A 14456-nucleotide genomic window follows, 5' to 3' on the forward strand; every position below is an offset into this window, starting at 1 on the left:
ATTTAGATTGTTGTTCAGTGGACAGTTTGGGTATTTCTATTGAGTTTAGAAATTCTCTAATTTTGGTTCTCATTTCTACTTGGTCAGGGGTGTATTTATTTATATTATACAATTTTTCATAAAAGGATCTAAACGCGTTCGTAATACTCTTTGAAGTGCTACATAGGTGGTTAGTCTGGTCTCTTATTCTAGTTATATATGACCTGTTTCTTTGTTTCTGTAGGATTCTAGCTAATCTTTTGTTGCAACCATTGTCTTCTAGGTATTTTTTATATCTGATGATATATAAATACTTTTGGTTTTTCTGGTCCATTAGCTCCAGGAGTTTGGTCCGCAGGATTGTGAGGTCTTTTATTACTTTTTTTTCCATTGATAATTTGTGGACTGTTTCCAGCCATTTTATTTGGGAGAGAAGGTCGTTCATTTCCCTTTCTCTAAGTTTATTTTTGTATGAGCCTAGCCTAATCAGTCTACCCCTGATCACCGCCTTGTGCGCCTCCCATTCAAGAGAAGTGCAGGCTCTCCCCTGTAGATTGTCAGAAAAAAAAGATTGTAAATCTGTCTCAATTGCTGCAGAATCTTTGGGGTTTGTCAATAAGCTCTCATTGAGCGACCAGTTAAATGAGTTGTTCTTAGACTCCCCAGGAGAGAGCTGCACTATTAATGGGGCGTGGTCTGATAAGTGGAATGACTTATATTCAGCTTTCTTCAGGATTTGGACATCCCTATTGTGCATGAAGAAATAATCTAGTCTAGAGTATAAATTATAAGTTGGGGAATAAAAAGAGAAATCTTTACAGTTTGGATTCAACATTCTCCAGACATCAACTAACCCATGGAGGTGGAGTTTCTTTTTCAAAGTTTTGAGATCACGGTACGCTATCCTAGCTTTACCCACAGATGTGTCTATGGTTGGTTCTAAGGGGGCATTCAGATCGCCTCCCAGGACTAAAACGCCCTCAACAAATGAGTCAAGCTTCTTCAAGACATGTTCTAAAAAGCGGTGTTGTAGCGTATTGGGGGAATAGAAATTAGCAAATGTGTACATTTTTCCATACAGTAGGCCTTTGACAAATATATATCTGCCTTCTCCATCACTTAGTGTGTCTGTGTGTTGGAAGCCCAATTTCCTATGAAACACTATCGAGACTCCCTTTCTTTTGGATAATGGTGTAGTTGCGTTATACCAGTGGCAGTACTGAAATGTTTTGGAGAATGGGGTCAATGTTTTTTTAAAATGTGTTTCTTGGAAGAAGATCACATCCACCTTTTCTTTTCTCAAGTATGTTAGGATCTTGGATCTTTTTTTTGGATTATTGAGACCATTGACATTATAAGATGCGCAAGTAATATCAGCCATAACTATCTTGTAATTTCGTAGGTGTCACAACCTGGTATATGTCTGATTCCCTGGGTGATAACTTGGGAAGGGGGAGGAGAACTGAGAGGGATAGAAAATTAGTACCTATTTGGTAGTACATATTCAACTTGAATATCAGTACTACAAGTATATGAGTAATACTGCCTGTTGTGGTGCCCAAAATTCGAGCACCTAGGGGTAGTATAGTATAGGCTTCCACTCTAGGTGACAAACAGAGTGGAAGAGTCGGAGAAGAGATATCTCTCCGTTAAATCTTGAAAACCTTCAAATGGATGTGTGTATGGGGGGGGGGGGGGGGGTTGTGGTGTGTTTGAAGGGTGTGAACATAAAGGACTGCTCCCCAGTCCTAACATAGTTTTGTGTGTATCCAAACATATGCATGTAAAACAAGAAAAGGTCCATTTGGACCTCAAAGATTTGTGTGTACCCAAGTACAGAAAAAGGCTTCCCACATGCCCCAGACCCATGGGTCCCGCGTGTATATGGGAGACCATTAGGCAGGTAAGCATGCATGTCAAGCCCCGTCCCGCACGTAGCGTACACACCACCCAGCATCACTGTGTCACAGTAGTAGGAAATAAAATATGAAATAAGAAAAAAAAATAAGTAAGTAACAACATTGTGACAGTTAGAGTGAGGGCTCTCTAAAATGTAGTCGATGACGACCAGTGTTACCTTGGTTATGTCAGCAGGTCACTACTTCACAGCTTCTATCAAAAACCAAATAATGTGAGTACTTATGCGTGTCCTAAACTGTGAGGGCTTAACTAGACCTTGAAGGTCTATATACATATGGATGCGGGACTAGGTCTCCCCCGCATGCCCACCACCGCCAGCCCCGCGTGTTCGCAGGAGGCCAGAAGGCACGTGGACACACAACAGAGCCCCAACCCGTGGCCACTGCTTGTTTAGTTCTATATATAAAGGTCAACAATAACAGGTGTCAACAAAAATGTCTTCTTATGGGAAGAATGTATGGTTAAGACGACAACGTCAAAGTCTCAGCTATGGAAAACTGCAATAAAGTTAATTACCATCTCCATATGTGAAGAAGTTTCACAGGCAAGTGTGCGAGGTCCATGAGAGAATATCTTCATTCTCCTGCTGGCATACGCTGAGACTTTTGCGGGGCTCTATGGATGGCTTCTGTGTCTGCAGATTTGGATCTTTTGGCTTTTGGCGTGGTCACTGTCTCCCACGGCTGGAGTTGAGGGAGTTGTGGCTCTGCATCAATTTCTTCTCCGTCGATCCAGTCGTTGATCACGATGTTGCCTAGATCCAGCTTTTGAACGGCCTTGGCTACATCTGTGGGTTCTCTGACGATTATTGGTCTCCCTGTGCAATTGATGAAAAGTCCAAAAGGGAACAGCCATCTGTATTTCAGGCCTTTGTTTCTTAAGGCGCTAGTAAGCGGCTGGAGATTGCGTCTTAATTCCAGAGTATATCTTGAAATGTCTTGAAAAATTAACACTTCTTTATCTTCATACTAAATTTTTTTGGCAAATCTCGCTTTTTTAATTATTTCTTCTTTAATGCTAAAGTCTAAAAGGCAGCATAGTATGTCCCTAGGAGAGTCTATGTTAACGTTCTTGGGTCTATAGACCCTATGTACTCTTTGGAACCCCAGGTCATATGTTTCTTCCTTACCTAGGAGCTCGCAAAAAATTTTGGTCAAGACCGGTGAGATCTCTTCATCTGTGACTGTTTCTGAGAGGCCTTTGATTCTCAGGTTGTTTCGCCGCGATCTGTTTTCAAGATCATCTAGGTGGAGTTTGAGAGCGTATGATTCTTTCTTCTGTTCTTTTAGTTTTTTTGATAAGTGAGAAGCGTGAGCAGAAAGTGATAGGGTAGCTTCTTCAACTTGAGTCACTCTGGAATTGACTTGTCTAATGTAATTGACTTGTCTAATGTCCGTTTTTATTTCCTTTAAGTCTTCTTTGATAGAATCTGAGAATTCTCTAATCATATTTTTTATACAGGATACTGTGGGCAATGATTTAATACAGTCATGTTTAAAAAAATTAGGACACCCTTTGAAAGCATGTGGTTTTTTGTAACATTTTTAATAAAAGGTTATTTCATCTCCGTTTCAACAATACAGAGAGATTAAAGTAATCCAACTAAACAAAGAAAACTGAAGAAAAGTCTTTTCAAGATCTTCTGTAAATGTCATTCTACAAAAATGCCTATTCTAACTGAGGAAAAAGATAGGACACCCTCACATGTATTCCCTCTTAAATTGGCTCAGATCTCACACAGGTATATCACACCAGGTGCACATAATTAGTAGATCGTTACTCTGCATGTTGAATGAGGCTTGCCCTATTTAAACCTCAGACATTTAGTTTGGTGTGCTCCTGACTGTTGAAGTGAGAGTGAGCACCATGGTGAGAGCAAAAGAGCTATCAGAGGACTTCAGAAAAAAGATTGTAGCAGCCTATGAGTCTGGGAAGGGATTTAAAAAGATCTCAAAAGATTTTGAAATCAGCCATTCCACTGTCCGGAAGATAGTCTACAAGTGGAGGGCTTTCAAAACAACTGCCAACATGCCCAGGACTGGTCGCCCCAGCAAGTTCACCCCAAGAGCAGACCGCAAGATGCTAAAAGAGGTCTCCAAAAACCCTAAAGTGTCATCTCGAGAACTACAGCAGGCTCTGGCTACTGTTGATGTAGAAGTACATGCCTCTACAATCAGAAAGAGACTGTACAAGTTTAACTTGCATGGGAGGTGTGCAAGGAGGAAACCTTTGCTTTCCAAGAGAAACATCGAGGCCAGACTGACATTTGCCAGAGATAAAGTTGACAAAGACCAGGACTTCTGGAATAATGTTCTTTGGACAGATGAGTCCAAAATTGAATTATTTGGACACAACAGCAGAGGACATGTTTGGCGTAAACCAAACACAGCATTCCAAGAAAAGAACCTCATACCAACTGTGAAGCATGGAGGTGGAAGTGTCATGGTTTGGGGCTGCTTTGCTGCAGCAGGACCTGGTCAGCTCACCATCATAGAATCCACGATGAATTCTACTGTGTATCAGAAGGTGCTTGAAGAACATGTGAGACCATCAGTTAGAAAATTAAAGCTGAAGCGGAACTGGACCATGCAACATGACAATGACCCAAAACATACTAGTAAATCAACCAAAGATTGGCTGAAAAAGAAGAAATGGAGAGTCCTGGAATGGCCAAGTCAAAGTCCAGATTTGAATCCCATTGAGATGCTGTGGGGTGACTTGAAAAGGGCTGTACGTGCAAGAAACCCCTCAAACATCTCACAGCTGAAAAAGTTCTGCATTGAGGAGTGGGGTAAAATTTCCTCAGACCGATGTCGAAGACTGGTAGATGGCTACAAGAACCGTCTCACTGCAGTTATTTCAGCCAAAGGAGGTAACACTCGCTATTAGGGGCAAGGGTGTCCTATCTTTTTCCTCAGTTAGAATAGGCATTTTTGTAGAATGACATTTACAGAAGATCTTGAAAAGACTTTTCTTCAGTTTTCTTTGTTTAGTCGGATTACTTTAATCTCTCTGTATTGTTGAAACGGAGATGAAATAACCTTTTATTAAAAATGTTACAAAAAACCACATGCTTTCAAAGGGTGTCCTAATTTTTTCACATGACTGTAAGTGTCTGTAGGTTTTCGGACTCTGAGACTTGGTCTTCTTCCTCCTCGCTTTCTGTCCACTCGTTAGCTTGACAGCTATATTTAGTGATGTCTTTATGTTTAGCGATTTTTTCGGAATCATTTTTTTGTAATTTTGAGAGTTTCTTTGGCGTTTTTTTAGCTCTCGCCCCTTTCTCTGACTGGTGACCTTTTATTCATTTTGTCTGTAGGTGTCTTGAAGGTGCTGAATGGAATCAGCTGTTAGTGTGCTGTGTACACTTTGGGCTTGGATAGTAGTAGATTAAATACTGGGGAGCAGTCGCGTCATGTCCGCCTACTAAATTACATCATTTTACTGCAATGCTCATTAAGTACTTAGAGACGTTTCTGAAGCGATTTGTACATTTAAGCTGAGTATAGTTGAACAGAAGGCTGGTATACTGAGCTGTATATGTGATAGGGTTTCTGCTGACTGGTTCACAGCAGTGGATGGAGGCTCTTCTGACTGCAGTCAGTAGCCTGGAGCTTTCAGCACAGTCTATTATATATTTATATACCCAAAACAAAGTGTTGTTCACATGTCAAATTGGGCTCTAAAGTCAGTGCGGATTTAGATAAGCTTACCAGCAGTTCTGGTGCCTCTTGCAGTGGATCCCAGGATTTGGGTAATGATTCTTCTCAGGCAATAAGTCTTGTTAGCTGTAAATGGGAGTCTGGCTTCTTGCCTTTCAGATCTGAAGCATGGTATCGTTCCTGCTTTCTTTCAGGTGAAGCTGAGATCGTAGCAACTGTTCACATGCAGGACTTCTGTTCACATGTAAGACTTCTCAGTTGCAGCAAGGCAAGTTGTCAGCAAGCGCCTATATATCAGCGCTATATGATTCCTCCTGTTGGTAGTGGGATACGATTCCTGGCTGCTGTAAGCGCTGTGGAGTTCAAGCAGAGGAAGCGCAGGTCCCTGCGCTGGCGGTTTGATTTAGTGCAGGGTTATGCGGCCGGCATGGGAGGCCTCGGTTCTGGCAGTTGAAGGGGCAATCACTGGTCCCAACCAGCGCTTAACTGTGGAGCCGTCCGGAGTAGTGGCTGCACCGCAATGACCCGCGATCCCTGCACAGACAAGCAGGGCTGAGTGAAAACGGCGGCAACACTCCTCTGCAATCGGCCGCGGCTCCCGGCCGGATCTTCTTTCACCGGTTTCACTTACTTGTATTCCGGTGATAGCACTGCCAGTATTTTGCAGAAAATTTCGTCTGAAATAAGATATGGTGGAGCGCTGATGTTCCACAGGTGTCTCGGCGATAAAGGCACTGGTGGCCGCAGGGGGAACGGTCCTTGAATCCCGATTAGACGCCTTAATAAAGTCCGGCGCTCACAGAGGATTTGTAGGCCGCAATCTTTGAATATCTCAGATTTTTAAAAGAACGGCATCCCAGTGTTCCAGGCGACGTCCCGGATCTGTGTATAAGATTTTCTGGATGATCCAGTCAATTTTAGCAGAGATATGTCTTTCTAAAGGATTTTTCAGCACAGAGCTCTTACATGCTGCATCTCTACAGCTCTGCTGCTAGCTCCGCCCCCCATTTCTTACACATTTTGATTGCAAAGTTCTTCTCACACATTTGGGCCCCTAAATTGCCAGGGCAGTATAACTACCCCACAAGTGACCCCATTTTGGAAAGAAGACACCCCAAGGTATTCTGTGAGGGGCATGGTGAGTTCCTAGAATTTTTTATTTTTTGTCGCAAGTTAGTGCAATATGAGACTTTGTAAGAAAAAAAAAAAAAAAGAAATCATCATCATTTTCCGCTAACTTGTGACAAAAAATAAAAAGTTCTATGAACTCACTATTCCCATCAGCGAATACCTTAGGGTGTCTACTTTCCGAAATGGGGTCATTTGTGGGGGTTTTCTACTGTCTGGGCATTGTAGAACCTCAGGAAACATGACAGGTGCTCAGAAAGTCAGAGCCGTTTCAAAAAGCGGAAATTCACATTTTTGTACCATAGTTTGTAAATGCTATAACTTTTACCCAAACCATTTTTTTTTTGCCCAAACATTTTTTTTTATCAAAGACATGTAGAACTATAAATTTAGCGAAAAATTTATATATGGATGTCGTTTTTTTTGCAAAATTTCACAGCTGAAAGTGAAAAATGTCATTTTTTTGCAAAAAAATCGTTACATTTTGATTAATAACAAAAAAAGTAAAAATGTCAGCAGCAATAAAATACCACCAAATGAAAGCTCTATTAGTGAGAAGAAAAGGAGGTAAAATTCATTTGGGTGGTAAGTTGCATGACCGAGCGATAAACGGTGAAAGGAGTGTAGTGCCGAAGTGTAAAAAGTGGCCTGGTCATGAAGGGGGTTTCACCTAGCGGGGCTGAAGTGGTTAATAAGATTTCAAAGTTAAAGTGACACAAAAGGCACCCAGACCACTTCAGCTCATTGACGTGGTTTGGGTACAGTGTCCCTTTTGCAAATCGAGCTGCAATGTTATAGAGAAACTGCATTGTTTACGTTCCAGCAATAAGTCAGCCTCTAGTGCTGGCAGCCACCTCAGGGCTTCCTGGATTAAAACAGACCCTTGGTCTGGTATCTGACGCTGGACGTTCTTATACCCTGCATGATGACCTCCAGGGTCAAATTTTTCCCCATAGGAAAGCATTGATTCAATGCTTTCGTATGGGGTGATCTAATCTCAGCATCCATTAGTGAGCCTCTGTTAGGCTACTTTCACACTAGCGTTCGGGCGGATCCGTTCTGAACGGATCCGCTCATAATAATGCAGACGGAGGCTCCGTTCAGAACGGATCCGTCTGCATTATTTTTAGCAGGGCCGATCCTAGGGTCACAGGCGCCTGGGTGCAGAAATATTTCTGGCGCCCCCACATGGGCGTGGTTATCTTACTAACTCCTCCCCTTTACAATGTTTCTATGGCAACAACTTCAGCCCCACGAATCGGCGGCTCGGCTTAAAAAAAAAAAAAAAGTCCCGGCGGCTCGCTCGGCCAGGGCCGGACTGGGGATAAAAACCAGCCCTGGAAAAAGTTGCACACCAGCCCCACAGCATTGCGTCATTATTTACTTGTTTATAATAGGAGAAAGCATTCATTTTAAAACACGTGTGTAAACACGAATATGAACTTTGCCCCACGATAGCTCTTTTGTAGAACCCCCATAAAAACTTACAGTTACTTGACTTGGCCCTTGGGGATCTCGGACGCCACTTCAACACTTTGGCTGGGGGCTCGGCGGAGCTGATGTTGTGCTTTAACCTAATGAGAAAGATTTCATAATAAGGATTTGGAGAAGGGGCAGAGGGATAGCAGAGCAGGGAGAGGCTGGTGCTGCTACTAGGGGGTCATACCATGGGGGAGTAATAAAGCCCACCATAATGCCCCCCCAGTAGTAATAATTCTCCTTATAATATGCAAAACATTTGTAATGCCCCCAGTTGAGCTAATGTTCCCATAATGTGCCAATATAAAATACCCCTTCTCAGTGCCCCCGTAGATGACCCCCATAGTGCCCCCCCTTCCCCATAGTACCCACCATAATGTGTCCCAGTATAAAATGCCCCTATACAGAGCCCCCATATAAAATATCTTCTTTTTTAGCCTCAGTAGATGCCCCTATAGTGCCCCCCAATAATCTGCAGTAAGATGTGCCCCCATAGGTGCCCCCAATCATGTGCCAGTAATAAGAGCCCCCCCACCATCATGTGCCAGTAGCCAGAGCCCCCCCATATCATGTCAGTAGCCAGAGCCCCCCCCATATCATGTGTCAGTAGCCAGAGCCCCCCATATCATGTGCCAGTAGCCAGAGTGCCCCCAATCATGTGCCAGAAATAAGAGCCCCCCCACCATCATGTGCCAGTAGCCAGAGCCCCCTCATTATCATGTGCCAGTAGCCAGAGTGCCCCCATATCATGTGCCAGTAGCCAGAGTGCCCCCATATCATGTGCCAGTAGCCCCCCATATCATGTGCCAGTAGCCCCCCTTATCATGTGCCAGCCCAGTAGTCCCCCCTTATCATGTGCCAGCCCAGTAGTCCCCCCTTATCATGTGCCAGCCCAGTAGCCCCCCTTATCATGTGCCAGTAGCCCCCCTTATGTGCCAGCCCAGTAGTCCCCCCTTATCATGTGCCAGCCCAGTAGTCCCCCTTATCATGTGCCAGCCCAGTAGTCCCCCCTTATCATGTGCCAGCCCAGTAGCCCCCCTTATCATGTGCCAGCCCAGCCCAGTAGTCCCCCCTTATGTGCCAGCCCAGTAGCCCCCCTTATGTGCCAGCCCAGTAGCCCCCCTTATCATGTGCCAGCCCAGTATTGTACCTATATAAAAAAATAAAATAAAAATAATACACTTATACTTACCTCCAGCAATGCGATGCGATGCAGGCCGCCTCTTCCGTCTGTGTCCCTCGCTATACGGCTCAGGCGAGGGACACAGACGTCATCGCGCCGCCTGCACCGGCCTGAGCTCTGATAGGCTGCCAGCACTAAGCCGGCAGCCTATCAGAGGAACAGGAGGGGACACACCTCTCCCTCCTCTGCCGCAGCACAGGCATCTGTATTGCCGTCCTGAGGACGGCAATACAGATGACTATGGAGATGAGCGCTTCCGCAATGGAGGCGCTCCTCTCCTGCTCTTGCGGCACTCAGGCTTGCCGGCCCACCGGGAAATTTCCCGCTATCCCGGCAGGCCAGTCCGGCCCTGCGCTCGGCGCCTTTCGGGTGACAGCGCTGGGGTGCGGGGCACCCACTGCACCCCGTGTAGGATCGGCCCTGATTTTTAGCATATAACAGCTAAGTGTGAAAATAGCCTCGTACGGATCCGTCCAGACTTTCAATGTAAAGTCAATGGGGGACGGATCCGCTTGAAGATTGAGCCACATTGTGGCATTTTCAAACGGATCCGTCCCCATTGACTTCAGCGTTCAGCTGTCCGCCTGTCTGTGCGGAGGCGAGCGGAGCGGAGGCTGAACGCCGCCAGACTGATGCAGTCTGAGCGGATCCGCTCCATTCAGACTGCATCAGGGCTGGACGGCTGCGTTCGGGTCCGCTCGTGAGCTCCTTCAAACGGAGCTCACGAGCGGACCAGCGAACGCTAGTGTGAAAGGAGCCTTAGAAGCAGTGTGGGCATAACTACTGTGAAGGGGGCACATATCTAGAATAACTACTGTGAAGGGGGCACATATCTGGGCATAACTACTGTGAAGGGGGCACATATCTGGGCATAACTACTGTGAAGGGGGCACATATCTGGGCATAACTACTGTGAAAGGGGGGGAGGCCCTTCACAGTAGTTATTAATCCCTTTCAGCAGTCCCCCCTTCAGTGAATGGGGGACTGCTGAAAGGGGTTAATAATCTACTGTAAAGGGCCTAGCCGTCTGGGCAACCCCACAGAGACCCGTGACCTACAGTGGCAGGTCATGCGGGATCACGCGCTGCAGGACAGTGACTGAACTCATTCCTGCGCTGCCCACAAGTAGCGGAACAATTACAAAAGGGGTGGGGAATAGCCAAATTAAAAAATATTTTGAACCAAAAGGTGTTATGGGGGCTCTGTGGATGACACTGTTATGGGGTGGATCTGTGGATGGCACTGTTATGGGGTGGATCTGTGGATGGCACTGTTATGGGGTGGATCTGTGGATGGCACTGTTATGGGGTGGATCTGTGGATGGCACTGTTATGGGGGGGATCTGTGGATGGCACTGTTATGGGGGATGTGTGGATGGCACTGTTATGGGGGGATCTGTGGATGGCACTTATGGAGGGGATCTGTGGATGGCACTTATGGAGGGGATCTGTGGATGGCACTGTTATGGGGGGGATTTGTGGATGGCACTGTTATGGGGGATCTGTGGATGACACTGCTATGGGGGGATCTGTGGATGGCACTGTTATGGGGGCTCTGTGGATGGCACTGTTATGGAGGCTCTGTGGATGACTCTGTTATGGGGGCTCTGTGGATGGCACTGTTATGGGGGCTCTGTGGATGGCACTGTTATGGGGGCTCTGTGGATGGCACTTTTATGGGGGCTCTGTGAATGACACTGTTGTGGGGTTCTGTGGATAACACTGTTATGGGGGGATCTGTGGATGGCACTGTTATGGGGGGATCTGTGGGTGACACATATATAGCACCTTATGCTATATATGTGTCATCCACAGATCCCCCCATAACAGTGTCCCTGTGAGTGAATGATCCCAAATACAGGGACCAGGGGCGTAGCTATAGGGGGTGCAGAGGTAGCAGTCGCTACCGGGCCCAGGAGCCTGAGGGGCCCCAAAGACCCTTGTACCACATGAGAAGACACCTGTTTTATAGAAGGTGCATGCTGGTCAAGTTACACCTCTGGCTGGAGAGAAGGTGTTAGGTCAAGAATTTGGCATGGTGGGGGGTGCAGTTTAAATTTTTGCCTCAGGCAGCAGGAAGGCAATGTACTTCCTTGCCCCTGGCCACAAAGCACTAAGGGATGGCGGGCCAAGCTAAACTCTTGCACCAGGGCCCATGAGCCTTTAGCTACGCCTCTGACAGGGACTGGGGGCCGGCATCTGGTGTTGTAATGGCAGCGGGGCCTGGTGCAGTCACTGTATTCTATTACACCGGGCCCCGCTTACTGTAATACTAATATTCATATGTGAACAACTTGAAATCCTCTGCGATCCTCTCAGGGCTCCAGACTAAAAAAATACCTAGTAGCCATTGGCTCCTGAACTGAAAAATTTAGGAGCCAAATAAAATTTTTAGTCGCCAAATCGAAACCGAATGAAAATTTTGGTATCGTGACAACGATCAGATCGGCGTAGGGTTGTTTCAATACCAAAATTTTGATTTGCTTTCGTCACCATAAAAAAGTATTGCGATACTCAATACCACGCAAAAAAAGCCACGGGCATTTCGCATTATATGAAACGTTCGGCCCATAATAGAACAGTCCTATCCTATTTTTTGGGGTGACAAGGTGACTAAAAAAATGACGAATGCTCACCGCATAGGAGATATTTTTTTAATAATTTAATAGTTTGGACTTTTCAGACGCAGCGCTATGTATATGTAATATGTTTATTTATTGTATATATTTTTTATATGTAAAATTGGGAAAGGGGGGATTTAAACTTAATATTTTAGGGTACTTTCACACTACAGTTTTTTGTTTCCGGCATAGAGTTCCGACACAGGGGCTCTATACCAGAAAATAACTGATCAGGCATATCACCATGCATTCTGAATGGAGAGTAATCCGTCCAGGATGCATCAGGACGTCTTCAGTTCAGTCATTTTGACTGATCAGGCAAAATATAAAACCGCAGCATGCTACGGTTTAATCTCCGGCGAAAAAAACTGAAGACTTGCCTGAATGCCGGATCCGGCATTTTTCCCCATAGGAATGTATTAGTGCCAGATCCGGCATTCAAAATACCGGAATGCAGGATCCGTTCTTCTGGTCTGTGCATGCCAGTAAAAATGTGTAAAAATATACAAGACGGATCCGTCTGTCCGCATGACAAGCTTTATTCTTGATGGCTTTATTATTGATGGCTTTATTCTTGCAATGCATTTGTGAGATGGATCCGCATCCGGATGCATCTCATAAATGCTTTCAGTCACATCAAGATCGGCGGATCTGGCAGGCAGTTCTGACAACAGGACTGCTTGCCGGATCACACTACTGCAAGTGTGAAAGTAGCCTTAGTGTTTGTGTTTTATTTTTACTTACTATTAGCCCCCTTAGGGGCTGGAACCCTTGTCCTATTCACCCTTAGGCCCCTTTCACATGGGTGAGATTTCTGCGTGGGTGCAATGTGTGAAGTGAACGCATTGCACCCGCACTGAATCCGGACCCATTCACTTCTATGGGGCTGTGCAGATGAGCGGTGATTTTCATGCATCACTTGTACGTTGCGTGAAAATCGCAACATGCTCTATGTTGTGCATTTTCATGCAACGCAGGCCCCATAGAAGTTAAAGGGGTTGTCCGGGTTCAGAGCTGAACCCGGACATACCCTTATTTTCACCCCGGCAGCCCCCCTGAGCCTAGCATCGGAGCATCTCATGCTCCGATGCGCTCCAGTGCCCTGCGCTAGATCGCGCAGGGCACAGGCTCTTTTGTTTTTAATAACACACTAGTAACTTCCGCCCGGCAGTGTGTTCGGTGACGTCACCGGCTCTGAGGGGCGGGCTTTAGCTCTGCCCTAGCCGTTTTACTGGCTAGGGCAGAGCCAAATCCCGCCCATCAGTGCGGGTGACGTCACCGGGGTTCCTCTCAGCCCCATGGAGAGCCCGGTACGTCACCGGAACTCTGAAAAATGCCTTTGCCCTGCGCGATTTAGCGCAGGGCAAAGGAGAGCATCAGAGCATGAACTGCTCCGATGCTCATGTCAGGGGGGCTGCCGGGGTGAAAATGGAGGGCTGTCCAGGTTCAGCTCTGAACCTGGACAACCCCTTTAATGGGGCTGCGTGAAAATCGCATTCTATCCGCAAGCAAGTGCGGATGCGGTGTGATTTTCACGCTTGGTTGCTAAGATGAAAGTCTATTCACTGTGTTATTTTCCCTTATAACATGGTTATAAGGGAAAATAATGGCATTCTTTAATACATGGGTGTCAAACATGCGGCCCGCAATGAATATCTTTGCGGCCCGGCAAGTATTTCTGAACATGAGCGCGCTGCTATCGGCGCGCTCATGTTCTCTCAGCAGCACGGGGAGAAGGAAGCTGTCCTCCCTCCCCCTGTGCTGCTGCCGCTGCCACCAATGAGAAGAGAGGGGGGGAGGAGGGGCGGGCGCACTGCGCCACCAATGAGAATAAAGGGGGGGGAGGAGGGACGGGCGCACTGCGCCACCAATGAGAATAAAGGGGGGGGGGGAGGAGGGGCGGGCACACTGCGCCACCAATGATTGGACTATTTCCACACAGAGCGGCGCCCAGCACTCACCATTAGTCCTGGGCGCCGCTCCGTTCGCCCGCAGTGCCCCATTACTGTCTCCTCTCCTGCTCCACATGCTGCTTACTATCGGAGCGATGGGAGGAGACATCAGCTTCACTAGTGGGCGTTCCTTCTCCCTGCGCTGCGATTGGACAGCGCTACAGCCAGGAAGAAGGAACGCCTACTAGTGAAGCTGATGTCTCCTCCCATCGCTCCGATAGTAATCAGCAGCATGTGGAGCAATAGAGGAGACAGTAATGGAGCACTGCAGTCGAACGAGCGGCGCCCAGGACTAATGGTGAGTGCTGAGACATCGCTGGGCGCCGCTCTGTGTGGCCTGATAGTGAAAGAAGTTTAACACAATACAGGAGGCGGGTGTCGGCAGCAGAATCGCATTGCCGGCACCCTGCCCCTGACAGGGAGCTGCGATCAGAGGCAGTTAACCCCTTAGGTGCCGCACCTGAGGGGTTAACTGCTGATCTGCCAGTACCCGCCTCCTGTATAAAGGGGTAATTTATCATTGGTGGTGCAGT

This window comes from Bufo gargarizans, chromosome 1 (genome assembly GCF_014858855.1).
Source record: "Bufo gargarizans isolate SCDJY-AF-19 chromosome 1, ASM1485885v1, whole genome shotgun sequence".
Classification (NCBI taxonomy): domain Eukaryota; kingdom Metazoa; phylum Chordata; class Amphibia; order Anura; family Bufonidae; genus Bufo; species Bufo gargarizans.